Raw genomic sequence first — 26638 nt, forward strand, 5'->3', positions numbered from 1 at the left:
TCTTCAAAAAACGATGGTAGGCGTCTGATGGGGGTGTGGTTAGGGGGTGTGGTTAGGGGTGTGGCCAGTGTCCCGGTTTCCTAGTTTAAAATGTTGGGAGGTATGTCTTTAAGGGTGGCGCTGGAGAGCGCTATAGTATATATAGTGGGTGCTGGTCATTTCTCTGGTGTCTGGCGTTGCGATCACTACCTGGTAGCACTCAGGCCTTGTCTGTTTCTGTGTACTAGCATAGTTTCCAAAGGTGTTGACATCAAGGAGCTCACACCCACTGGCGTAGGGGCCACGGTCGCAGCGCACCTGCCCCGGGCCCCCGAGGGGGGCCCGCTTGTCCTCCCCGCATGCAAAGGTCCCAACAGTCACAGCGGGACCTTCACTGTGTTCGGCGGAAGCCACTGTTCGGAAGGCATGCTCCTCTGTCCCGGGCCCCCCTCCTTCTGTCCCGCTGAGCAGAGGAATCATCGCCATTTATCCCCTGCATCAGCCATGCTCTGCACTGTCCCCGGACACATGAACAGCTACACAGAGCCCAGAGGACCCTGCACTTCTTCAGGCTGGCTCTCAAGTGCCTGATTGAAATATACTAAGTTTTTTGTAATCACTGGGAAACGGGCACATGGGAGTCAGCCTACAGAACAGAGGAGAGTCGGGTCCTCCTAGCCTCCGTGTAACTTTTAATGTGCCCGGGATAGTGCAGAGTGCTGTGGAGTGATGAATGGCCTGAGATTCTGGTTAGTAATGGGTCATTCACGAACGAGCCGGCTCTAAGAGCCGGCTCTTTACTGTGAACGACAAGAGCCGGCTCTCAGTTTTGAAAGAGCCGATGCCTCAGCCGCCCCACACAGCTCTGATTTGCTGTGTAATAAAGGGCGCTGAGGCATGCTGGGGGATGTAGTCCTCCTCTTGCAGCCTGTAGGAGTGTATAAGGGCAGGCCAGAGCAGTAGCAGGAGGGATTGCCCGAGTGAGAGAAGCAGTCTGGAGTTGTCATGGAGACGGGGGCGGGGCTTTTCCTCCGATTCTGAGTGGTGTCCAGTGATATTCAGGCAGGGGTCACACTTGTTTTTCAGTTTCTACACTTTTCAGAAAACTGAAAGACAAGTGTGACCTCTACCTTACAACAGCTAATGTAATTTATAGAGAAAACTGACAAATTGCGCAAGATTTCAGTTTTTTTTCTGCACGTGAAATCTACATTCAAGTGTGACCTATCTCATTGATTAACATGAGTTCTCAGTTGAAAACAGTTTTTCTGTGCAGAAAACGCGCACGAAAGCCAACAAGTGTGACCCCCTAAGAGCCGATTGAGAGCCGTAAGTGCCGGCTCTTTAATGGGAGCCGATTCAGAAGAGCCGATTCTCCGAGAAGAGCCGGAATTCCCATCACTAATTCTGGTGCCTGGAGCTGAGTAAGTTTGGGCTGCACATACACCCCTCCCCCATTGTCTCTCTCCCTATGGCTGTCTCCCTGTCTCTCTCCCTGGCTGTCTCCCTGTCTCACTCCATATGGCTGTCTCTATCCCTGGATGTCTCCCTGTCTTTCTCCCTATGGCTGTCTCCCTGTCTCTCTCCCTGGCTGTCTCCCTGTCTCACTCCATATGGCTGTCTCTATCCCTGGATGTCTCCCTGTCTCACTCCATATGGCTGTCTCTATCCCTGGATGTCTCCCTGTCTCTCTCCCTATGGCTGTCACCCTGTCTCTCTCCCTGGCTCTCTCCCTATGGCTGTCTCTCTCCCTGGCTGTCTCACTCCCTATGGCTGTCTCTCTCCCTGGCTGTTTCCCTGTCTCTCTCCCTATGGCTGTCTCCCTGTCTCTCTCCCTATGGCTGTCTCCCTGTCTCTCTCCCTATGGCTGTCTCCCTGTCTCTCTCCCTGTCTCTCTCCCTATGGCTGTCTCTCTCCCTGGCTGTCTCCCGGTCTCTCTCCCCATGGCTGTCTGTCTCTCACCCTATGGCTGTCTCCCTGTCTCTTTCCCTGGCTCTCTCCCTATGGCTGTCTCTCTCCCTGTCTGTCTCCCTGTCTCTCTCCCTATGGCTGTCTCTCTCTCTCCTTATGGCTGTCTCTCTCCCTGGCTGCCCCCCCCCCCCCCCCGTGTCCCTGTCTTTATCCCTGGCTGTCTCTCTCCCTGTGTCCCTATGTCTTTCCCTGTGGCTGTATCTCTCCTTGTGTCCTTGTCTCTCTCCCTGTGTCTTTCCCTGTGTCTCTCCCTGTGTCCCTGTCTCTCTCCCTGTGTCCCTGTCTCTCTCCCTGTGTCTCTCCCTGTGGCTGTCTCTCTCCCTGTGTCCCTGTGTCTCTCCCTGTGGCTGTCTTTCTCCCTGTGTCTCTCCATTTGTCCCCATCTCTCTCCCTGTGTCGCTGTCTCTCTCCCTGTGGCTGTCACTCTACCTGTAGCTCTCTCTCTCCCTGTGTCCCTGTCTCTCTCCCTGTGGCTGTCTCTCTCCCTGTGTCCCTGTCTCTCTCCCTGTGTCCCTGTCTCTCTCCCTGTGTCCTTGTCTCTCTCCCTGTGTCTCTCCCTGTGGCTGTCTCTCTCCCTGTGTCCCTGTGTCTCTCCCTGTGGCTGTCTTTCTCCCTGTGTCTCTCCATTTGTCCCTATCTCTCTCCCTGTGTCGCTGTCTCTCTCCCTGTGGCTGTCTCTCTCCCTGTGTCTCTCTCTGTAGCTCTCTCTCTCCCTGTGTCGCTGTCTCTCTGCCTGTGGCTGTCTCTCTCCCTGTGGCTGTCTCTCTCCCTGTGTCCCTGTCTTTCTCTCTCCCTGTGTCTCTCTCCTTGTGCCCCTGTTTCTCTCCCTGTGGCTGTCTCTCTCCCTGTGTCCCTCCCTGTGGCTGTCTCCCTGTGTCCCTGTCTCTCTCCCTGGCTGTCTCTCTACGTGTCCCTGTCTCTTTCCCTGTGTCTCTCCCTGTGGCTGTCTCTCTCTCCCTGTGTCCCTGTGTCTCTCCCTGTGGCTGTCTTTCTCCCTGTGTCTCTCCATTTGTCCCGATCTCTCTCCCTGTGTCGCTGTCTCTCTCCCTGTGGCTGTCTCTCTCCCTGGCTGTCTCTCTCCCTGTGTCTCTCTCCTTGTGCCCCTGTCTCTCTCCCTGTGGCTGTCTCTCTCCCTGTGTCCCTGTCTCTCTCCCTGTATCCCTGTCTCTCTCCGTGTCCCTATGTCTCTCCCTGTGGCTGTCTCCCTGTGTCTCTCCCTGTGACTGTCTTTCTCCGTGTCTCTCCATTTGTCCCTATCTCTCACCCTGTGTCGCTGTCTCTCTCCCTGTGGCTGTCTCTCTCCCTGTGTCCCTCCCTGTGGCTGTCTCTCTCCCTGTGTCCCTGTCTCTTCCTGTATCTCTCCCTGGCTGTCTCTCTCCGTGTCCCTGTCTCTCTCCCTGTGGCTGTCTCTCTCCCTCGGCCCCTGTCTCTCTCCCTTTGTCCCTCTCTCTCTCTCCCTGGCTATCTTTACTGAGGCACCTATCTCTGGCTATCTATACTGTGGCACCTATCCCTGGCTATCTATACTGTGGCACCTATCCCTGGCTATCTATACAGTGGCACCTATCCCTGGCTATCTATACTGGAGGCACCTATTCTTGGCTACCTATACTGAGGCACATATTCTTGGCTACCTATACTGAGGCACCTATCCCTGGCTACCTATACTGAGGCACCTATTCCTGACTACCTATACTGGGGCACATATTCCTTGCTATCTGTACTGGGAGCACCTATTATTATTCAGTATTTATATTACGCCAACATCTTCCACAGCACTGTACAGAGTATATTGTCTTGTCACTAACTGTCCCTCAGAGGAGCTCACAATCTGATCCCTACCTGGCTACCTATACTGGGAGCACCTATTCCTGGGTTACCTATACGGGAACACCTATACCTGGCTACCTATACTGGGAGCCCCTATTCCCGGCTGCCTATACTGGGGCACAGATTCCTGGCTACCTATACTCTAGGCACATATACCTGGCTATTTAATGTAGGGGGGGGGGGGGGCCCAGGTCCAAATTCCGCACCGGGGCCCTGAGGTTTGTAGCTACGCCACTGCTCACACCTTAGCATTAGGAATATTGAATTGTATTATTTGTTATGACCTTCTGCCTGCCTGACTATTCCACTGAACTCTGATCCTGTACCTTGCTATTTCTGATATCCTGTTGCCAATCTCTGCTCGTTCCTGGACTCTGTACCTGCCTCCTGATTCTGTACCTCGTTATTCTGATTCTCCGTTGCCTAACCCTGCCTGTTATTGGATTCCGTATCTGCCTTCTGATTCTGTACTTTATCTGTCTGTGTGTTGACGACCTGGCTTGGCCGACCTCGAGAACTAGCCTTACTGTTAGAGGCAGTTCCCAGATCTGTTAGTGACACCCTCTCATTGGTGTCACTCTCGCTCTGTCCTTCCCACATTCTGCTTAGCTCCTCCCCTGGGAGAGTCTAGGCTTACGGAAGGAGCATACTTCTGTGCAGTATTCCTTACTGCCTCTGTACCTACTCCTTAGGTACAGTACACTAGTGTTACTGTTACACCCAAACACTTCTCTCTCAGGTGTCCAGAGGTTAGTAGATATATCTGATTATCGGTGATACTGCAGATCATCAATAATCGGGTATATTCTGCATTCTCGGTGATACTGCAGATCACCGATAATCAGACCCTCTCTGTGTTACACCGATCGTTACAGCTGTGCCTTTTGCACCTACATTTAGTGGTGAGCTCAGCAAAAATATACAGATCGAGATTTGAATCAGCAGCTCTGTGTAATATATAGATTAATAATATGTGTATGCTGCAATGTTATAGCCAATGAACAAAGCAATCTAGGTTAAACTATAACATGAAAACTTAATCTATCTTGATAGTAAGTTGTTAGCCAAAGAATAGTATCGTGCCTGGTTAAAGGACAACGATCATGAAAAATTGTACAAATTAAAGTGGACCTAAATTAAAATACAAAATTTCAGAAATAAAATCTATTTTCTAAATTATAATAATAAACAGCAGCCTTTTTTTCAGCTGCATGGTGACAAATATAAAATATATTACATTTATTGGAGGAACCCCTCCCTTCCTTTCAAATTGCCGGGACAGAATCCGGCAAACTGGTGGAGTAGGTGGTGTCCAGCAATGGAGGAATTGCTAATGGCTGGGCCGGCCCTAGACTTTTTGCCGCCTGAGGCAAAATGGAAAAAAAATCGCCGCCGCCGCCCTCCCCCCCCCCCCCCCCGCGGGGGGGGGGGGGGGGGGGGGGGGCGCCAAGCTGGAGGGGTAGCTGGCAGAAAGGGGTATTGGCCTAGCGGTGGGGAGGGGGTCGGACCCCCCCTCCCTCGCCTGGGTCCCCCGATCTGCGCTCCTCCTCCAGCGTTACTAGCCTGCATATAATGAAGAGGCAACGGGCGGGGGAATCACTCACCTCTTCCGCGTTCCATCGTGCGTTCCACTGACGTCACTTCCTGCAAGGCCGTCCACTTACAATACAGTGGGCGGCATTGCCGGAAGTGACGTCAGTGGAGCCACGATGGGAACGCGGAAGAGGTGAGTGATTCCCCCGCCCGTTGCCTCTTCATTATATGCAGGCTAGTAACGCCTGGAGGAGGAGCGCAGATCGGGGGACCCAGGCGAGGGAGGGGGGGTCCGACCCCCTCCCACCGCTAGGCCCAATACCCCCTTTCTGCCAGCTACCCCTCCAGCTCGGCGGGCGGGCGGGCCGGCCGGCCCAGCATGCATGGACGGCCGGGTGCCGCTCCCCCACATCTGCCGCCTGAGGCAAATGTTTCACCCCGCCTCATGAGCGGGCCGGCCCTGGCTGCCACCTGTATAACCCTAGTTATGCAAAGAGGAGGGTGAAAAGCATGCACTGAAATGCCAATAGGCTTGAAGGAGTGTTTATTTATCTTTGCGTCATGTGTATGTGTGTCAGAGCGGTGCAACTAAATATTTTGAATTAAAACAATGTTTGGTTTGGGTCTGCTTTAACGATACCTCCCAACTTTTTGAGATGAGAAAAAGGGACACTTGAGCCACACCCCTGGCAACACCCTCACCACGCCTCTAGTCACGCATACCATAAAGATTTCATAAGAAACATATGTTATTTTATAATTCAAACCACACTGGTCCTTTCTGTCCTGGTTCATTTCCTTCATAGTAACATTTTAAAATTAGAAATATATCAATTTAAAGGATGGGAATAAAGTTTAAAGTCAATCAAACACATTTTTAGTATAGAAATATATATATTTACATAGAAAGAGGGACAAAGTCCTGAAAGAGGGACAAATGAGGGTGAAAGAGGGACAGAGGGACTGGGCTCCCAAAAAGGGACAGTTGGGAGCTATGCTTTAACCTCTAAATCAGTGTTCCCCAACCCTGTCCTCAGGGCCCACCAACAGTGCATGTTTTGTGGAAATCCACTGAGGTAGTTAATGAGCTCTGCTGAGACACTAATTACCCCACCTGTGCATGTTAGTGGTTTCCTGCAAAACATGTACTGTTGGTGGGCCTTGAGGACAGGGTTGGGGAACTCTGCTCTAAATGACCGCGTCACGCCAATTGGAGTGAACGTGGGTGCGGCGGCTCCCCCAGGACCGCCTAACACCTATTGGCATCAAGTCCTGGGGGTGTGTTTTGCAGGAGATCACGGGCGTATCTCCGCTTGAATGATAGAGCTCCGTTCTGCACATCAGTCTCTCAGCAGCGAGCGCCGCTAGGAGACTGTTAGACGGCGAAACCACAGTCTATTTACACTGCACAGCGCTGCGACCTACGGCAGCACTTTACTGAGAGGCACTAAAGCGCTCCGCTGTCATAGGCTGAAACCTATGACAGCGGATCGCTGTCATTGGTTGGCTGGTGGGTAAAAAAATAATTAAACAAATATCTACATTTATTCAAAAAAATAAACAAATACATAATACAATAAAAACAAACAAACACTGCACCACCAATCAGAGCCCACCAACAGAAAGCTCTGTTGGTGGGCAGAAAAGGGGGGGAGGGAGAATCACTTGTGTGCAGAGTTGTATGACCCTGCAACTAGGCCTTAAAACTGCAGTGGCCTAAATTGTAAAACATAGCCTGGTCACTAGGGGGGTGTAAGCCTACGGTCCTCAAGTGGTTAACCCATTCAGGTTCCGTGGTTTTCACGAGAGAAATGTTCACCTCCCATTCATTAGCCTATAACTTTATCACTACTTATCACAATGAACTGATCTATATCTTGTTTTTTCCGCCACCAATTAGGCTTTCTTTGGGGGGTACATTTTGCTAAGAGCCACTTTACTGTAAACGCATTTTAACAGGAAGAATAATAAAAAAATGGAAAAATTCATTATTTCTCAGTTTTCAGCCATTATAGTTTTAAAATAATACATGCCTCCATAATTAAAACTCACGTATTGTATATGCCCATATGTCCCGGTTATTACACCGTTAAAATTATGTCCCTATCACAATGTATGGCGACAATATTTTATTTGGAAATAAAGGTGCATTTTTTCCATTTTGCATCCATCACTATTAACAAGTTTAAAATAAAAAAAATATAGAAATATTTCATCTTTACATTGATATTTAAAAAGTTTAGACCCTTAGGTAAATATTTACATGTTTTTTTTTTTTTTTATTGTAATGGTTTTTTTTATTTATAGTAAACATTTTATTTGGGTAGTTTTGGGAGGGTGGGGGGTAAACAATAGATTTATAATGTAAATGTGTGTTGATTTTAATTCATTTTTATTTTCAGGTGTAGTATTACTTTTTGGCCACAAGATGGCGGCCATGAGTTTGTTTACATGACGTCACTCTAAGCGTAACACACGCTTAGAGTGGCGCATCAGGAAGTGAATGGCCAGAAAAGGCGCAGCTTCCGAGAGAAGCTGTCGCTTTTTCAGCGGGGGAGAGGAATCAGTGATCGGACTTCATAGTCCGATACATTGATTCCCTGACTACCGAATCCGCGGCCGGGAGTGCGCGTGCACGCGCGCGATCGGCCGCGGGGGCGCGCGGTAGCGCACATGGTTTCTGGACGTAGTTTCTACGTCCAGAAACCAAAATAGGTTAAATATATACATATAGGGCCAACTCTAGACTTTTTGCTGCCTGAGGCAAACTTGTGAGGATTAGGGATGATCAATGAGATGCAAATTCTTCTGAAATTATGCAAATTTTTATGCAAATATATGCAGTTTGAAAATGGACCAATCAATTTGAACATTACTTGCATACAAATTTGCAGCAACTCAGAAGAAAGCAACACGATAGCACACTAGCTGGGCTGCGAGTCTGTTACAAACAAACTGCTCACTGCCAGCCACTCCATTCCTCCTCAGTCAGGACATCAGTGCTGCCTCCTCCCTTCTGCTGTGCAAGTTTAATGAAACTGTGCTGCTCTCCTGCCTCCCCCTCCTCACTCACTGTCAGACTCCTCACACAACTAGAGTTGGGCCGAACCTCCGATTTTAGGTTCGCGAACCGGGTTCGCGAACTTTCGCGGAAGGTTCGGTTCGCGTTAAAGTTCGCGAACCGCAATAGACTTCAATGGGGATGCGAACTTTGAAAAAAAAAAAAAATTATGCTGGCCACAAAAGTGATGGAAAAGATGTTTCAAGGGGTCTAACACCTGGAGGGGGGCATGGCGGAGTGGGATAGATGCCAAAAGTCCCCGGGAAAAATCTGGATTTGACGCAAAGCAGCGTTTTAAGGGCAGAAATCACATTGAATGCTAAATGACAGGCCTAAAGTGCTTTAAAACATCTTGCATGTGTATACATCAATCAGGTAGTGTAATTAAGGTACTGCTTCACACTGACTCACCAAACTGTTCACTGAACAGAACAGGTATGCAGTGGCGGGTTCACTGAACAGGTATGCAGTGGCAGGATCAATGAACAGGTATGCACTGGCAGGATCACTGAACAGGTATGCAGTGGCAGGATCAATGAACAGGTATGCACTGGCAGGATCACTGAACAGGTATGCAGTGGCAGGATCAATGAACAGGTATGCACTGGCAGGATCACTGAACAGGTATGCAGTGGCAGGATCAATGAACAGGTATGCACTGGCAGGATCACTGAACAGGTATGCAGTGGCAGGATCAATGAACAGGTATGCAGTGGCAGGATCACAGTACAGGTATGCAGTGGGCTGAGGGCTCACTGAACAGAACAGGTATGCAGCCAGGAAGAAGTTAAGCCTAACTAATCTTTCCCTATGAGAGACTGCAGCAGCTCGCCCTACTCTCACTAATGCAGGCACACGAGTGGCCATAACGGCCGCCGCTGCCTGCCTTATATAAGGGGGGGTGGGGCTCCAGGGGCTAGTGTAGCCTAATTGGCTACACTGGGCCTGCTGACTGTGATGTAGAGGGTCAAAGTTGACCCTCAGGTGCATTATGGGGCGAACCGATTTTTTGCGAACTTTTGCCGCAAAACGTTCGCGTGCGACACCCGCACGCGAACCACCTAAGTTCGCGCGAACCACGTTCGCCGGCGAACCGTTCGGCCCAACTCTACACACAACACAACAAGCTTCTTTTCCCCAATGATGACCTCTTCACCTCGCTCGCTCTCCATGCTGCCCCTGTAATCTCAATGCAAAGAGAAGGGACCCAGCACCATCTTCAAGTTTGTATTAAAGGGATACTGTAGGGGGGGTCGGGGGAAAATGAGTTGAAGTTACCCAGGGCTTCTAATGGTCCCCCGAAGACATCCTGTGCCCGCGCAGCCACTCCCCAATGCTCTGGCCCCGCCTCCAGTTCACTTCTGGAATTTCAGACTTTAAAGTCTGAAAACCGCTGCGCCTGCGTTGCCGTGTCCTCGCTTCCCCTGATGTCACCAGGAGGGCACGGTGCAGGCACAGACCATACTGAGCCTGCGCAGTATGCTCCTAGTGCCATCAGCGGGAGTGAGGACAGGGCAACGCAGGCACAGCGGTTTTCAGACTTTAAAGTCTGAAATTCCAGAAGTGAACCGGAAGCGGGGCCGCCGGGCCGGAGCATTGGGGAGTGGCTGCGCCAACACAGGATGTCTGTGAGGGACCATTAGAAGCCCCGGGTAACTTCAACTCATTTTCCCCTGACCCCCCTACAGTATCCCTTTAAAACAGGATACAGCAGATAGTAATGACAACATTTCGAGAGGATCTCCTCTCTTTATTAAGTCCACATGCCCTCTGTATATGAACACACACAGCAGCCTTACATAGTGGTTGCTCCCAGTGGTGCTCGAATGTACCCAAATTCGATTTGAGTACATTCGAATTCGGATCCGGGTCAAATTCGGGTTCGGCCGTGATCACGACAAGTAGAATTCAATTCGTGATCGATAATTGAATTCGGGTATTACCCCGAATTCGTGATCACAAATTCGGATGGCCTTAAAGCCAATTTTTTTTTTCTTTAAAGGAAAATCACAATTAAATAGGTGCAATTAAAAAAAATTGATGGAAAACTTTTTTTCTACATTTATTTTTCTTCTTATTCTTCTTCACCACCACCATTTTTTTTGTGTGTTCATATTCTTCCTCTTGCACCCAACTTAATGTTTTTTCCCTTACAGAACTCAACTGTTGTAAAATTTGTTCTTCAACAGCATAGCTAAATTTGTAGCGTAATAATATCTAGTGGCGCATGGCAACAGCGCATAATTCTGCAGACCCTGGCGGCGGGAACACAGACAGCAGGAGCTGAAATGTGGCAGCAGGAGGAGGAGTGACGTGTAGCAGCAGGCAATGTAATGGGCCGTGGTACCTAGCGTACCAGGTACGAGGTTCCGGACAGCAGTCGTGAAGCCCACATTGTGTTCAATACACAACTGGGACAGCACAGTTTTCAACCCAGATGCCTCAGTATATTTTTTTTAAATGTACCTATTGTTGTGGCATAATAGGTAGTGGCGCATACATCAAATAGGACCGGCACCGCTGTAGAAAGTAGTATCAAAGCTCTTTTATTGAATCAGAAATGGCTCAGCAATCGGGGTAGTGGCGCATGGCAGCAGCGTTTAATTCTGTGGACCCTGGCAGGGGGAACACAGACAGCAGGAGGTTAATTACAGCAACAGGAGGAGGAGGAGTGACATGTGGCAGCAGGAAATGTAACGGGCCATGGTCCCTAGCGTTGGTACCACGGCTGTAATAATAAACACCAACAGCAGGAGGTTCCGGACAGCAGTAAAGATGGCCCGAACCTCCGATTTTAGGTTCACAAACCGGGTTGGCGAACCTCCGCAAACGTTCGCGAAGTTGCGAACTTTCGCGAACCGCAATAGACTTCAATGGGGAGGTGAACTTTGAAAACTAGAAACATTTATGCTGGCAAAAAAAGTGATGGAAAAGATGTTTCAAGGGGTCTAACACCTGGAGGGGGGCATGGCGGAGTGGGAAAAAATCTGGATTTGACGCAAAGCAGCGTTTTAAGAGCAGAAATCACATTGAATGCTAAATTGCAGGCCTAAAGTTCTTTAAAACATCTTGCATCTGTATACATCAATCAGGGAGTGTAATTCGTGTACTGCTTCACACTGACACACCAAACTCACTGTGTAACGCACCGCAAACAGCTGTTTGTGTAGTGATGGCCGTGCTGGACTGGTGCACACCATGGCGAGATTGCTCTTCCTCACTCAGTGATGTCAGGTAATGTCTGACTGCCTTATCAACTTTCCATGGTTCTTTCTCTACCATAGTTAAAGCTTACATCTATTTTTTTAAATTACTTTTTCTGCTGGCTCTACAGTTCCTTCAATGAAAATGTTAGGGAGGGCAAGTCTGGCATCCATTCAACTGTGCGATAAACTTTCTTTGGTACTTTCTCAGTACCATGGTGTTCACGGCGGGTAACAGGCCGGGGAATCTTAGTTCGATTCCGGTCCAGAGTGGGAGCCTAAGAAACGGCTACCACCACAAGGAAGGCAGCAGGCATGCTGTGGGCAAAGGAGCAGGAACGGCTACCCCCACCAGGGCCGGGCCGAGGCATAGGCTGGAGAGGCTCCAGCCTCAGGGCGCAGTGTAGAAGGGGGAGCACAATTCATTCAGCTGTAATTCCTAATTGTGTTTGATACAGAAAGAAATAAGAAAAGGGGATACATAGCAGTGACAGCAAGCCAGATAACTAGATATTAAGATGCTGGGGAGGTTGTGGGCCCTGTGGCGCCTCTTAGTCTAATAGCAATCAGTGTGTGACAGCTGGGGTGGAGGGATGGAGGGGCGCACTTTGGTGTCTCAGCCTCGGGTGCTGGAGGACCTTGTCCCGCCTCTGACCCCCACACATCCAAGGAAGGCAGCAGGCACGGTATAGGACGAGCTGCAGAGATCTACAGCTTAGGTGGGGGAATCTGTCCATAGGACAACTATTAGTCGTGAGTGGTGGATGACCGGAGTGCTGGTGGTGGCACTGGTCTTGCTGGCGCTGGAGGTCTGGCTGGAAATGGTGGCTTGCTGCTCAGCCATCATTTCCACCACAGCCTGTGCCTGACTCTCCGCAATGGGCCGGGGACGACGACCCAAGGCTGTTATGAACTGTTCTTATCACCTTGCTTCGACACCATCGTCTCACAGACTGTGAGATCACTTGACTCTCCACACAGCAAACAGGAGATAGACTTTCTCAGGCTTCTTCAATGTTTACATTATTTATTCAAGTCACAGAAAAACAGATAGATACAGTCATCATATCCTAGCTATGCCAATCTTCATGTTGCGTTACAAGCTCGTGATGAGACTCCCTGCTGAAGTCTATCAGGTACCTTCTTCCTAACTACGTTACACTAAACTACCTATGTACAGCATACATTATATCAGATTACAGAAAGGAAGAACATGCTTAGAGGTCCCAGTCGGCCTTGCGAGCTAGTGCGGAAGGAAGAAGCAGAAGTGAGCTCTCATAGCTCCCTCAGCCTTTAATACCGACTAGGAAAGAGTTAAATATGACATCATCTTCGCCACCCCCTAGATTAGTCTATTGGTGGACCCACTTGTGGTGTCATCATACACACCTACTTGATTAATAATCAATGAGGCATTTGGCCTTTATGCAGGACCGTGGATGTTTAGTAAATATGGCCAATGTTTTCTGTTCCTGTGGTTGAGGTCAGAGTAGTCCAATGGCCTTCTTTTAGGAACATGTTCTCAGTATCTGCGTGTATCCTCTGCTACACGCAGACCCTGAGATGCCTCTGCCTGCATCACAAAACCTCTATTTATTTTAAAGGCATACACTGCGGACAAGCCTTTTACATAAAACTCAGGCCAAGTAACTGAGGCCTACTTAAATTATAACAAAGGCAAAGATGGGAGCAACACGCTGCTGCTGCGCCTCTGCTCCCTCCTCCACAACTCTGCGGTCAGTGGCTGGCGGCGGACCAGTCACAGACCTGCCGGCAATGGCGCTGCCTCTCCTCCTGGTGCCTCTGCCAGTCATCGTACAATTATACAAATACAGTAAGAAAAACAAAAAAATATATATGTAGAAAGGGCGGGAAAGGGTGTAAACTTTAATAAAGAGTCTGGGTTGGTGGGTGAGTGACTGCCAAAAAAAAAAGGTTTTTTGTTTTTTTCTAAATGCTAGTAGACAGACAGTACTAGTAGTGTAGTCTACAGTAGTCGATAACTAACGCGTGTGACCGACAGTGGCAATCAAAGTCTGTCGCACACGGATGCAATCAATAGGTTCAGGCAGAGATGACAGGCAGTCACAGGTCACAACAGATGCTGCCCTCTGTAAAGTAACTAACACAGTACTGAAGCTAATAAACTCAACGACTAACAGTAGAAATTAAGTAAAATAGTACGTAGGTAAATAACAACTAACTTTAATCGCTAGTAGTAGTAGTGTAGTAGACTAGTAGTCGATAACTAACATGTGTGGCTGAAAGGGACAATCAAAGTCTATCACACACGGACGCAATCAATAGGGTCAGGCAGAGATGTGACAGGCAGTCACAGATCACAACAGATGCTGGCCTGTACAGTAACTAACACAGTACTGAAGCTAATAAACTCACAGACTAAAGGGGCCCATACACTCAGACGATTTTCTGACCGACCAATCGATCCCGATCGATCGATCGATTGATCGTTTGCAAATCGGTTGGCCAATCGACCGATCGATGGCCGATTTTGATCGATTTGGATGGATTTCCATCGAACTGGCTGGATGGAAAATTTAGGTCGATCTGATGAGATTGCTTATCAGTTTGCATTGGCCTTAATGGAAATCTGATAGCAAAAAAATGCCATCAGATCGAATTTCAATAGATTTCAAACTGAAATCTATTGGAATTCTATCCTGGTAAAAAATGTTCTAAAAACGCATCAGATAGATCATCAGATGCATTTCTTATCTATCTGCTGCCAATATCTGACCAGTGTATGGGCACCTTAACAGTAGAAATTAAGTGAAATAGTACTAACTATAATCCCTAACCTACCTAAACTAGTAGTAGGCTGAGGCTACCTAGGCTAGCAGGCCTAGCCTGCACACAGACCTAACACTAGCCTAGCACAGTATACAGTGTATACACTACACTAGCTGACTGAACTATAACAATCAAATCACTATCTAACTATACAGCAATATAATATATGTGTTTAGAATGTGTTCAGGATGTAAATCGCTAGGTTTAACTGGTGAAAAGCACTTGCTCAGACACGTAGCAGCATTGGAGATGCTCTCAGTACCGCTCAGTCACACAGCAAGGACGGGCTTCTCAACATGGCCGCCGCCCTATAGAGAGGAGGGGAGGGCCAGGCTCCCCTCCTCTGATTGGTTGCTAGTGCCTCGGCTGGGGGCCTTCTGAATGGCCCAATGACGTCATCACCTGGATACTGAAGCCGAATTCGTGATCACGGGTTAAAACCCATGATCACAGCCGAATTCAAGAGCGATATTTGGAATAATTCGACTTCGAATTCGGGAGCAGGATCGCTATTCGGATTCCAATTCGTCAAGCCTGAAAATCTACCCGTGATCACGGGTTAGTATTCGAATTCGCGAATTTAGAGAGCAACCCTGGTTGCTCCACTAGGGAGCCAATCTCAATGACCAGGACGCCCTGTTGCCAACCAATCCCATACGAGCTTCAACCCAGGAGTACCAATCTCCATCAAGTAAACCTCAAAACGCTGGTCAATGGTCAAAAAGGAACAGCCCACAGTCCAAAAACGTCAAGATGCATGACGCACGCGTAAAAAAATATGTATGCGTCAAACTGTGGTATCTGAAATGGAAGCTGCCTCCTGCCTTAAACTTTTATTGTGCCCTAGCCAGGCCAGTCCACCCTTATTTCACACCTAACTGTCCTTGAACATAAAACTTTGCAAGATAAAGAGACCCGGTCACAGACAGGAGCAAAGTCCTGTAACTTCAGTTAGGGAATAAACTTCTGTCAGATTCCACCCAATAGGGAAAAGGGGAGGGCGTGGCCAGACTCCACTCTCTTTAGATATAAGAACTAAGCTGGGCTCTCCCTCACAAGTCAAGGATTGTCCTCAAAATCTCACAGGTAAGTCCAATTGTCTATGATCTATCTGACTCCTAAAAATGAGTTTACAGGTAAAAGCAGCTGGTGACTAATAATAGGTGACATTATTAAGCAGGAATGCAGGAGTTTCAGCAGTCTGTAAGCTTCATAAACTCCATACTAGAGACGAGTTTCCAAACTCCAGTTTCTGATCCGTAATCGACTGAATTCCATGGAATACCGCATTACTGAGACTTGGAAATGTAAGGCCGATGGCAAAACTCAGACTTTTTGCACCAAAGAATCAGTATAGAATAGCTCCTAACTGTCACTCTTTCTTCCTCATTTATTCCACTTTCAGGGCCGGTGTACCGATCTGTGTATATACAGTATATGTATTTTTCGACTGAAAATGTGTTTAAAGAGGCAGATGGCAACGTGTGTAATGTGAAAGAGGCCTAAACTTTATTCCCATCATTTAAATTGATAGATTTCTCATTTTTAAATGTTAAAATAGAGGCGAACCACTAATGATAGAGAGAACCAATGTGGTCTGAATGATAAAACATCTCTTGCTTGTGAATTCTTTGTGATATGCATGATGTGTAGTGGGGGTGTGGTTAGGGGTGTGGCAGGGGTGTGTCTTAAATGGCCTCTCCTTCTTTTTGCAAAACTTGAGAGGTATGAAATTGGAACATTACGGAAATTTTAGGCCAACCACAAGACCCCTGAAGTATGAGGCTAATCGTAGAATTCGGAAGTGTACCGTGGTTGTACGCATAATGGCGTACATTCACAACATGTAGCAGATTTTGCACAAAACAAATGTTCTAATTATCTAACTTTATTAAAGGAAAATGTTATAAAAAAAACCCTCTCTGCAACAATGGTAAATACACTTATTGGAAGGCGAGATGGTAAAAGACAACGATTAACGTCCATATAGATTGATCTGGTTGGATGATAATTTGAAAGTCATTTGCATCCATTTAAGAAACGTGCATGTGATCAGCTACACACTTCTAGTTCCTCAGTTAACGGGAACCTGAAGTATGAAGTATATGGAGGCTGCCATATTTATTTCCTTTTAAACAATACCGGTTGCCTGGCTGCCCTGCTGATCTATTTGGCTGCAATAATGTCTGAATCACGCAAGAAACAAGCATGCAGCTATTCTTGTCAGATCTGACAATAATGTCAGAAACACCTGCTTGTTCAGAGTCTATGGCTAAACGTATTAGAGGCAGAGGATCAGCAGAACAGCCAGGCAACTGGTATTGCTTAACCTCCCTGGCGGTCTATTAAGATCGCCAGGGCTGCTGCGGGAGGGTTTTTTTTTAATTAAAAAAAACTGTTTCATGCAGCCAACTGAAAGTTGGCTGCATGAAAGCCCACTAGAGGGCGCTCCGGAAGCGTCATTCTGATCGCCTCCGGCGACCAGAATAAACAAGGAAGGCCGCAATGAGCAGCCTTCCTTGTTTTGCTTACATCGTCGCCATAGCGACGAGCGGAGTGACGTCATGGACGTCAGCCAACGTCCTGACGTCAGCCGCCTCCGATCCAGCCCTTAGTGCTGGCCGGAACTTTTGTTCCGGCTGCGCAGGGCTCGGGCGGCTGGGGGGACCCTCTTTCGCCGCTGCTCGCGGCGGATCGCCGCAGAGCGGCGGCGATCAGGCAGCACACGCGGCTGGCAAAGTGCCGGCTGCGTGTGCTGCTTTTTATTTTATCAAAATTGGCCCAGCAGGGCCTGAGCGGCGACCTCCGGCGGTGATGGACGTGTATAGTCGTCCATACCGCTGAGGAGGTTAAAAGGAAGTAAACATGGCAGCCTCTATATCCCTTTCACTTCAGTTGTGCTTTAAGCTCGTCCAATCGGTACTTCACTGCTACTCCTACCCCCCAGTCTCTCTCCTGACGGATAAAATACTGGGCAAAACATTGGCCATTCATTTAAACACTGTTATACTTTCCCTTATTCATCCTCACCAAACCGACTTTATGCCTGGTAAAAACACGGCCATGAACATTCGACGTGCCTCGCACACTAACGAGGGGTATAGAGAGCACCTCTTGATATGGCCTTTGATACTGTTGAATGGCCTTACCTCATGGCGGTCCTTGTTGCCTGGTTTGGTTTTGGAGAATCCTTCTGTACATGGGTTAGTCTACTCTATAGTTTACTACAAGCTAGGGTCTACACAAATGGATGAATCTCTCCATCCTTTCCATTGGTAGAGGTGGCCCGAATAGTTTGCCAACGAGCACCATTCGGCAAAAAGCGTGTATTCACGGTCACTATGAGCGGCGAGCACATGGCGCTATTCGACCCCCCCCCCCATACATCATCATTGGGCTTAACTTTCACCCCTTACATCACAGTCAGCAGGCACAGGGCAGCCAATCAGGTACCATATCTCATTATTATAATTATTATTGTCTTACGGTTTCATAACCATGAGAGAAACATACTTAACCACTTTGCCATATCTGGACGCATATATCCGTCCAGATAGGCAGTGATGCTGCAGCCGTGTGGTGCGCGCGATCGGGCGCGCGCCCGAGCGCGCTCCCGCTGCCTCCCGCTGCCCCCCCGATCAGTGAATGGGAATATAATTCCCATTCACCGATCTAAGTCCCCGGCAGAAATACCGACGCTTTCTCATCAGAGAGCGTGGTATTTCTGCCCCCAGGAAGCTTCTTCTCTTCATTTTAGTTCCTAGATGCGACATTGTTCGCATCCAGGAATTTTTTGAATGTGGCCATCTTGTGGCCAAATGGTAAACTGCACCCACATACTTTTATTAAATAAAAAAATACATTATATTACATCTAAAATTAGCAGTTTCCCTCACAAACTAAAATTACCCAAATACATTTTTGTATTAAAAAAAAAATAAAAAAAATTACAATTAAAAAAAAAAAACTACATAAATAGTTACCTAAGGGTCTGAACTTTTTAAATATACATGTCAAGAGAGTATCTTATTAATTTTTTTAAAATTATAAGCTTGTAAATAGTGATGGACGCAAATTGAAAAAATGCACCTTTATTTCTAAATATAATATCGGCGCCATAAATTGTGATAGGGACGTAATTTAAACGGTGTAATAAGCGGGACAAATTTGCACATAAAATGCATAGGTTTTAATTACTGTAGCATGTATTAATTTTAAACTATAATGGCCAAAAACTGAGAAATAATGATTTTTTTCCATTTCTATCTTAATCTTCCTGTTAAAATGCATTTACAGTAAAGTGCCTCTTAGCAAAATGTACTACCCAAAGAAAGCCTAATTAGTGGCGGAAAAAACGAGATATAGATCAATTAATTTTGATAAGTAGCGATAAAGTTATTCGCGAATGAATGGGAGGTGAACATTGCTCGGATGCATAAGATTTTCGAAGCTGTAGGCTGAAGTGGTTAAAGGATACCACAACTGACATGTGGCAAAATGAGATAGACATGGGTATGTACAGTGCCTAGCACACAAATGACTATGCTGTGTTCCTTTTTTTCATTCTCTGCCTGAAAGAGGTAAATATCAGGTATGTAAGTGGCTGACTCAGTCCTGACTCAGACAGGAAGTGACTACAGTGTGACCCTCACTGATAAGAATTTCCCCCTTTTTATCTCTTTCTTGCTCTCAGAAGCCATTTTCTTCTAGGAAAGTGTTTTATAGTTGGAATTTCTTATCAGTGAAGGTCACACTGTAGTCACTTCCTGTCTGAGTCAGGACTGAGTCAGCTATCTATACTAAAGCCACTTATTCTTGGCTACCTATACTGAGGGCACCTATACCTAGCTAACCTATACTGGGGCGAACCTATTTCTGGCTACCTATACTGAGCGCACCTATACCTGACTACCTATACTGAGGGCACCTATACCTAGCTAGCCTATACTGGGGGCACCTATACTTGGCTATCTATACTTGGATACCTATACTGGGGCCACCAATGTTTGGCTACTTACACTGGGGGACTTAATACCGCATTGCAAAGAACGTGTGTGAGGGGGAGGGAGGGCGCAATTTTTACACTCCTGCCCTGGGTGCAATTTAGCCTAGAAACTGCCCTGGAGCTTACACTATAATGTAACAGCATGGTCACACACTATTATTATTATACACTAGCTGATGACCCGGCGTTGCCCGAGTATGTATTTGGCTGGTTTTGGCTCCGCCCACTTTTTCTAACACAAAAATACTCAATGACCAAGTTTGTGAGCTTTGGGGTCTTGGCATCAATAATTTGTATATTCCCACAGAAATTAAACAAATCTGATTGGCTGTTTGTTACTCCACCCCTCTCCAGCATTTGAACCCCAGTCACCTAATGACCAACTGTAGCAGTTTTGAGACATCTGCTATTAACAGTGTAAAAATGGCAGCAATTTAAATATTCCCCTTGAAAATCAACAGGTGAATTTTGATTGGTTATTATAGGCTCCACCCACTTCCCTGAATATAAATCTCAGTCACCCAGTGACCATCTGGGCAAAGTATGAGAACCCTGCCATAAACAGTGTAAGAAGGGCTGCAGTTTATATTTTCCCAGTGAAATTTGTTTTTGGCTCTGCCCACTTTTTGTAACCTGGACACACAATCACTCAATGACCAAGTTTGTGAGCTTTGGGGTCCTTGGCATCAATGTATTTTCCCATGAAATGAAACAAATCTGGCTGTTTGTGGCTCTGCTCCCTTTTCTGAATTTGGAGCCCAGTAACCCAATGACCAACTGTACCAGATTTGAGGCTTGTGCCATTAACAGTGCAAGAATGGCAGCAATTTTAAAGAGGTTCTGTGGAGCCTATTAAAAACAAAAACCTGACACTTACCTGGGGCTTCTATCGACCCCCTGTAGCTGTATGTCCCACCCCGTCCTCCTACGATCCTCTGTTAGCCACTGCCGGTCCCAGTCTAATTCTTCCTGAATCAGAACTGCGGCTGCACAGCTGCGGCCACGCACGCTCTCCTTCCTGCACGCATCATCGGTAGGTTACTGCGCAGGCGCAGTACAAGAAAATTTCGTACTGCACCTGCGCAGTAAGCTCCCGATGATGCGAGAAGGAGCGAGCACTATTCGTCTATTTAGACAAATAATTAGACTGGGCCGGTGGTGGGAAACTGTGAATTGTAGGGGGACGGCGCAGGACATGACAGCTGCAGGGGGCCGATAGAAGCCCCAGGTAACTGTCAGGTTTTTGTTTTGAATAGGCTCCACAGAACCCCTTCAATATTCCCCTTGAAAATCAACAGGCGAATTGTGATTGGCTTTTTTAGGCTTCACCCACATTTCTGAATATTAATCCCAGTCACCCAGTGACCAACTGTGAAAAGTTTGAGAACCCTGCCATTAACAGTGAAGAAGGGCTGCAGTTTACATTTTCCCAGGGAAATCTGTTTTTGAATCCACCCAGTTTTTGTAACTTTGACACACAGTCACTCAATGACCAAGTTTGTGAGCTTTTGGGTTCCTAGTAGGGATGCTCAAATTCGGCTTCAGGAGATATCCGGATTTTTGCTATCCGGATATCTCCCAGTAATGCTGTGCGGGCTGGGCGGGGGGGTCAAGCTTACCTCTCTGACGTCTTCTTCGGTCGTCCCTCGGCGCCTCCCACGATGCGCTCCATGCGCGTCACGTGATTACAAACACTTCCTCCTTCAACCCGGAAGGAGGAAGTGTTTGTAATCAGGTGACCGCCGCTTGGAGCGCATCGTGGGAGGCGCCGAGGGACGACCGAAGAAGACGTCAGAGAGGTAAGCTTGACCCCCCCGCCCAGCCCGCACAGCATTACTGGGAGATATCCGGATAGCAAAAATCCGGATATCTCCCGAAGCCGAATTTGAGCATCCCTGGTTCCTGGTATCAAAATTGTGTGAATGCCGGAAGCAGTTTATCCAGCAAAAGAATCTGATTGGCTGTTTGTGGCCCCACCCCTTTAGTGAATTTGAACTCCAGTCACTTAATGACCGACTGTAGCAGGTTTGAGGCCTCTGCCACTAACGGTATAAGAATGCAGCAGTTTCAATATTCCCCTTGAAAATCAAATCACTTTTCCGAATATTAATCCCAGTCACCCAGTGACCAACTGTGTCAAGTTTGAGAACCCTGCCATTAACAGGGTAAGAATGCCTGCAGTTTATATTTTCCCATGTAAAAAGTTGTTTTTGGCTCTGCCCACTCTTTGTAACCTTGACACACAGTCACTCAATGACCAAGTTTATGAGTTTTGGGGTCCATGCAGAGGCGGGACAAGGTCCTCCAGCACCCAAGGCTGAGACTGCAAATTGCATCCCCCCATCTTTCACACACTGATTGCTATTAGACTAAGAGGCGCCTCAGTCTCCCCCCCCCCCCCCCCCCTTATACCTCTGGTTATCTGGCTTGCAATCACTGCCATATATCCCCTTTTCTTATTTCTCTATGCTTCAAACATTAGGGGAATGATGGCTGAGTGAGTTGTGCACCCCCTCCTACACTGCGCCCTGAGGCTGGAGCCTCTCTCGCCTCTGCCTCGGCCCTGGGTCCATGGCATCAATAAGTTGCATTTCCCATTGAAATTAAACAAATCTGATTGGCAGCGCTGCACTTTTTTTTAATTTATTTTTTTTTTAAATCATGTAGCGAGCCCAGGGCTCGCTACATGATAGCCGCTGAGCGGCGGCATCCCCCCACCCACTCCGATCGCCTTCGGCGATCAGAGTATGCAGGAAATCCCGTTCAGAACGGGATTTCCTGCAGGGCTTCCCCGGTCGCCATGGCGACCGGGCGGGATGATGTCACCGACGTCATGGACGTCGTGACGTCAGAGGGAATCCCGATCCGCCCCTTAGCGCTGCCTGGCACTGATTGGCCAGGCTGCGCAGGGGTCTGGGGCGGGGGGGGGGGGGGGGCGGCTCGGCGGGTAGCGGCGAATCGACGGCGATCGCGTACTACACGCAGCTAGCAAAGTGCTAGCTGCGTGTAGGAAAAAAATTATGCAAATCGGCCCAGCGGGGCCTGAGAAATCCTCCTGCGCAGGTTACCCCGAACTTTGTTCGGGATAACCGGCAAGGAGGTTAAGAGTGTAAGAATGGAAGAAATGTAAATATTGCCCTTGAAAATCAATAGGTGAATTTTGATTAGCTGTTGTAGGCGCCACCAACTTTCCTGAATCTAAATCCCAGTCACCCAGTGACCAAGTGTGTCAAGTTTGAAAATCCTGCGATTAACAGTGTAAGAATGGCTGCAGTTTACATTTTCCCATTTAAAATTAATGGCTAAAATTTAATTGGCTGTTTTATGCTCTGCCCACTTTTTCCCGATTTGTAACCTCCGTCACCAGGTGACCAACTGTGCCAAGTGTGGGGACTCTAGCTTGATTACTGTGAAAATGGCAGCTTTTTACATTTCTTCCATTGACATGAACGGGTGAAATCTGATTTGCTGTGTGTAGCTCCGCCCATGTGTGCAGGGGGGGGGGGGGGGGGGCGCGAGACCCCCAGAATATATTGTCCCAGGTAGTAAGGGATCTGAATACCAAGTTTCGTTCAAATCGGTCAAGGTGTTTGAGTGATCGAGTGATCGTGGCACATACATACACACACACACACACACACACACACATGTACATGCATCCAATTTTATATACAGTATATGTTACGGCCCGAACCCAAAGTGTGGCCACTTCGCGTTCTGGCCGGTCAATGTGCGAAGTGGCCGCTGCGCTGCGGCCAATGTTAGAAATGGAATGTTTCTGGTTAAGATTAATGTATTTTCTGGCCGTCTCCAGCCAAATGTAGCAAGTTACCGTAGTTAATTTAATGAAATGAAGCCGGCAGCAATGTAACGGATGAAGCCGCCGGCTTCCGTTCTCTCTCCTCCCCCCTGCCTCTCTCTCTCTCTCCTGTGGGCAGCCGGGGGGACACGCGTGTCCCCGAGAGTCGTTCATGGCTGCAGGGAAGCAGAGCGGGGAGCACTGCAGACATCGCTTCTGCCAGAACCCGCTCTGCAGGAACGAACAGCAGGATTGCCTGCCGTGACGAACGACTCTTCTTCCCCCCCCAGCCAGCATTGGGGAGGGGAGGAGATAGAACGGAAGCCGGCGGCTTCATCTATTACATTGCCGCCGGCTGCATTTCATTAAATTAACTAAATAACTTTTGCTACATTTGGCCAGGGACGGCCCAAAAATACATTAATCTTAACAGGAAACATTCCATTTCTAACATTGGCCGCAGCGCAGCGGCCACTTCGCACATTGACCGGCCAGAACCCGAAGTGGCCGGCCAGAACACGAAGTGGCCACACTTCAGGTTCTGGCCGTAACATATATACTGTATAGATTTATATAGCTCTGACATATTCCACAGCACTTTACAGAGATCACCGATCCATTCCCATCAGTCTCTGCACCAGAGGAGCTTACACTCTGTCCTCACCAGGGGAGGACTGGGACCTTTTGGCCTGGGGGGAAACACAAACTAGAGGCCCTTTATCATGGCAGCCCCAGCCCAAATGATGTCACACATGCACCCCACGTCGTATATGCCAGTAGTCACGTGGAGCGCCAATGCGGAAATACAGAAAGAACACTCTAGGGACAGCGTGACAGGTAAAGTACAGGCACCGGGGAGAGGGGGGCACACAATACATTTTGAGGGACAACGGCCGGGGTTTACGTCGTGTCTATATTCGTGGTTATCGCATGCCGTGATTATCGCACCTGACAACCACATTGGCCCAAGATTTCCCAACATCTCAGATTGATACATTCAATCAATTTCCACCCAAAATTTGTATCCGATTCGATATCAAAACAACTGGTCACCTTAATTCCCCAAAGCTCATTCCCCCCTACTTATGTCCTCCCCTTCGCCACCATCTCTTCAAACCCTAAAATATGCCCCTCTTCCACCTCGGATATTCCCTCCCCCTTTACCAGACACATCCTTAACGATATTCCTGCTGGCACCATGATCCCGGCCTCTTTAAAGAGAACCAGAGATGAAGCACCCTCTTGTATTTTACCTTATAAATCAGTGGGAACATGACAGTAAACACCTAATCTGCCCTTTGTTTCATTGTTCTCTGTGTAATCTGACTGTTATCACGTCTGATAAGAATCCCGACTGAGCACTCAGTCTAGCTTTGCTACGGAAAGATTATAGCTGAGTCTGTCTTCTCTGGTGTCTTTTCAAGCCCAAGCCTGCCCCCTTGTGGCTTTGCTATAATGACTCAGCAATAATCATTCCCAGCAAAGCCAGATTTAATTGCTCAGTCTGGGATTCTTGTGACTGCTGTTACCAGACACTTTTAGCAGTGAGGAGGAAACAGAGAGCATGGTAAGTGTTTTCTCTAATGTTCTTACTGATATACATGGTAAAATACACAAGGGTGCTTCCTCTCTGGTTCCCTTTAATGCTAATTTCCAATATAATATCCCTCCTTCCATAACAGTTTTCACTCCCCCCCCCCCCCACCCAACATCTATGCTTTGCTTACCTGCTTTTTATTGGTGGTCAGTGGCAGTGCATCACTGACTGCCCACGACCCACTTCACTATAGTACGAAACCCTATAGGCCACTTCCATACTCATTACTGACAGGTGGAAATGCCATTATGATTCGATCATAATGAAAGAATCTGTCCATAATAATTGATGCATGTATGGCCAGCTTTAGGTCATGGTTTCTAATAAGATTGGAGATAGGAGAGAGGAGACAAAGGAGGTGGTTTTGGTGCACGGCGCTCACCACTGGTTACCCAAACCAGAAGCCCCATAGCAGCAATAATAAGCTGTGTGGGGCGCGTAAGGGTAATTTGGGGTTCAGGTGATCGCCGTACCCCAAATTACACCTCCCTCCGAGTTGCAACGACTCGGAGGGGGAATAGTATTTATCACTGCTGGGGGGTTTAGTGGTAGCATAAAAGCAATCATTTGGGATCTCCTGGTGCCCAACTCACCCGCAGCGTACAAATTCTAAGGGCTCAGACACACTATAGGCACTTTTCTGAGCACTTTTTAGCCATAAGAACTTTCTGAGAGCTTTTTAAAAAGGGCTCCCATTGACTTACATTAAAATCATGGTAAAATCGCTCAGAAACGCACTTACAGTATAGTGTGTCTGAGTCTCTGAGCCCTTATGCAGAGAAGGGGAAAAACCGTGAGAAGAGAAAAGCTGAAAGAGAAGGAAGAAGATAGTTAAGTGACAATGTGACGCCGGGCGACACCCAGTCGGCCAAAACGCAATTGCGGTCGGTTTGCGACACAAATCGTTAAACCGAGATGTGATGTGTAATCTCCCTCTGACTAGGAACAGCTGGGAGGTTTGGTCTTAGCTGAGAGAATCCCTGTAACAGCCCTGGGGGGAGGTGTTAATTAGCTTGGACAATGCTTGTGTCCAAGAAGAATGTTTGCTTTTAATTACCTCAGGTAGATGTCAATAGTCACCAAATGGTGAGTCTATTCAGAGAACTGCTTCCCTCACAGTTGGGGACCAGACTGGCTGGCACCGATAAGAGCAGATTGGAATGCATGTGGTGGATGATGTCTTGTCTGGTATACGGAGACCGTATATCGCACAACTATAAAATTCGCATAGTCGTATTCGTTAAAATCTGCCCAACGTGCTGGTATAAAATTCATCGCAATAGCCCGTCCAGTTATTGCGGTATGAATCTTCTCAGGAACCTGACCCGCTGCCCTAGTCACGTCTGATATCATATTAATCTGTATTTTCCGACAAGTATGAAGATGTTATCCAACTAAATATGACATGTATCGTTTATGAGTTACATTATTTTATAAGTTTAAACCTAAAATCTCTCAGAGGGAATGAACTGTCATTGGTGGGTAATTCAGAGGGGGCAGGCGTTGCCACGCCCCCAAACCAGCTTCATCAAAAGCACATTGCCAGCAGGCGGACCTGAGTCCTCCAAATTCCATCTGTATGAGAGCCTGTCTGCTGCTAGCCAGAGGACACGTGGTTAGCGGCCATCTTGTCTGAACTTTGCTCCTGCATGAACTAAACTGAACTTTACAAGTTTTCCCACAAAAGGACGTCTTTCCACGAACCTAAGTATTTTATCCTTTTCTTTTCATACTGCGCTACTAATGTCTCAATAATTGTTGATTTTAATGATTGTCTGTATATATTAATTATTTATATTGCATTAATAAACCGACGCTAACGTCAGTTTGTTTATTCCGCTACCCTATT

At 47.6% G+C, this 26638-nt stretch overlaps 1 protein-coding gene across 1 annotated transcript in view; it reads left to right on the forward strand.

The window, feature by feature from the left end:
• Nucleotides 1-1321: 1321 nt before the first annotated feature.
• The window catches only part of LOC137531516 (apolipoprotein A-II-like), a 94245-nt gene continuing 68928 nt past the window's right edge, over nucleotides 1322-26638 (forward strand). Inside the window, exon 1 of the mRNA XM_068251438.1 lies at nucleotides 1322-1403. The gene's annotated coding sequence lies outside the window, so the exon portion shown is untranslated. The remainder of the gene's footprint in view (nucleotides 1404-26638) is intronic.

The sequence above is a fragment of the Hyperolius riggenbachi genome, chromosome 9, assembly GCF_040937935.1.
Source record: "Hyperolius riggenbachi isolate aHypRig1 chromosome 9, aHypRig1.pri, whole genome shotgun sequence".
Taxonomy (NCBI): Eukaryota; Metazoa; Chordata; class Amphibia; order Anura; family Hyperoliidae; genus Hyperolius; species Hyperolius riggenbachi.